This window comes from Austrofundulus limnaeus, unplaced genomic scaffold (assembly GCF_001266775.1).
Source record: "Austrofundulus limnaeus strain Quisiro unplaced genomic scaffold, Austrofundulus_limnaeus-1.0 Scaffold62, whole genome shotgun sequence".
Taxonomy (NCBI): domain Eukaryota; kingdom Metazoa; phylum Chordata; class Actinopteri; order Cyprinodontiformes; family Rivulidae; genus Austrofundulus; species Austrofundulus limnaeus.
In genome coordinates, this window is record NW_013952464.1 from 2,138,708 (window position 1) to 2,141,103 (window position 2,396).

Below are 2,396 nucleotides of genomic sequence, written 5' to 3' on the forward strand. Positions count from 1 at the left end.
CACCCATCCTCCTGCTTTATTCGGACTCGGGTCGCAGCAGCTTGAGCAGGGAAGCCCAGACCTCTCTGTCCCCAGCCCCCTCAGCTCTTCTGGGGGGATTCCAAGGTGTTCCAGGTCAGTCAAGACACTGGAGTGTTTTACAAACACTCGTCTTCAAATGTATTTTACGTCTCAGAGACTGTAAGACTTGTAAAAAGGGGAAAAAAAATAAAAACAATAAATAAATCCAATTAAATGACCATATCCCAAGCCACTTTGTCACTAGATAGGTTCTCCACTTCCTTCCCTCCTCCTCCCTGCTCCTCTCTGCTGCAGGTGATCTAATCTCCGGGCCGTGTTCTGGCTCTCCCCATGGCTGATCAACAGTCTGCTTCTCAGCCCCCCATTTGGATCGTGTGTGACTAATACGGACCTATTGCTTGGAGAATTGTGTTTAAGAGTGAGTGTGTGGGTTTGTTTTAGTTTATTGCGAGAACCCAATGTCCACCAAATGCCTCTTTGTTTTTTGACTAGCTGAACAGGAGTTTACACTAACAGACTGCTTTTGACGTCCGTCACGGCAAAGTGGGCAGTCTTTGGGGTGCACATAAAACATTTTGTCAGTATGGTTTATGGTTTCAGTTATTGTGAGATGATGTTATAACACAGTAGATGGATCAAATTAATACTTAAATCAAACTTTTTCCCATGATTATTAGAAAAAAAAGTTACATGAAAAAGAAAACCTGCCTGCTTCCAGTTCTGCAGTTTTACTTACCAGGATAAAATATGTTTGTTTGCTGTTTCATATATATATAAAAAAAACTACAACTTCTATAAGGGAAAACAATGCCTTTACCAAATTTGTAAATTGTGTTTATGCAGAAATATCCACAATCTGTGTATAGTTCTTTGTTTTTCAGTTTAAAAAATGAGAAAAAAAACATTGACACTTATCACTGTAGAAAAAAAGCTTTTCCATGTTATGTTTCTTATTTAGAGGAAGTCGACACATCTCATTGAACAAAAYTGCTTTAATATTCCAAGCTATACAGAATAAGGTTAGAATGTAGCCTTAACAGTTAAAACCAGACCCTGTCCTTCACTTTGTATGAGGGTCTGGACTCTCGGCTATAGTGATTCTTACTGGAGGCATGGCCTCTGCTGAAATTTAAAATGATTGGATCAGTTGGCCGCAACGTACAGTATGTGTGCCAGCTCCACTGTGAAGCTAACCAGAAATCACTTGTACTGTAAACAACCCTACTGAGAGGAGAGAAGTACCGAGCCGAATGAGACGGCTGTAAATGAGAGCWGCTGCTTTGTCAGACAAATTTAATTTAATTTGAAAGCCTTATCAACACGAACTGGCTTCATTCACTTCGCCCACTGCCGTATGCTAAAATAACTAGCAGACACTGCGCAGAAAATCAATGTCATTCAAAACTCTGCCTTCAGTTCTCTGATTGGCCCGAATGAAATTCTCCTGAAGAAATCCTTGTCTTTGGGAGAAATCCCAGATGTAGCAGTGAAGGGAAACTAGAGTTGAGCGGAAATCTGTAGGAAGGCAAGGACCGGGCTACAGCCATTGCCACTAGTGAAACAAATCAGAGCCGGGGCGGGGCAAATGACGGGGCCCTTTATACCGAATAATAAAGCTCATGATAACATCATTTTATACAACACACGTGCCTGCAACAGTGGGGCTTACAGCTCCACAGAGTGGCTGTTATTTTGAAGTCCATCAAACTGACATGAAGTACAACAAACCAAGAAAACTATTAAAACATTCAGCTACTAATGATAAAACAATACAAATTCAAAACAGTTCAGCACCACGGATAGTGGCCGGGTCATTTTGACAACAGCTTTATCTATTTCAACTCAGAACCTGTACCCTATCAGTAGCTAAAGTTCGGTAAAACTGGCACAGCGGCCCACATGTTCACAAACACAGTTTCAAAAAGAAGTACCATAGCTACTCACCACTACTGAAGAACATATGACGAGCCCTGCGCTCTGAGAACTCGTCCGTGATAATCTGTATTTTCTTTGATCTTATTATCTATGGACAACATGAGTCCTCTCGGTCTCTCCTGTCCCACTGTGTCCCACTGAAGTGCAGCATGTCAAGTTGTATGGATTGTCTGTAATGTTTTCCTTATTTTGCAGGTAGGCCTATACTGATGTTAACAGAACAATCTCCCAGAATTTTTTTTTAAGTTTTACGGATTTAAAAAAATGTAGTTTCAAACTTATTGAACATTTCAGAGCCTGTAGGACGTTAAAAACAATAAATAGGCCTACCATCAAATAACCATCTTCCAACCTACTCGGCCACAATAAGTTCTCCCCTCCTCATTTCTTCCTGCTCTGCCTGCCTCAGGTGCAGAAATCTCTGCGGCTGACAGTCCGCC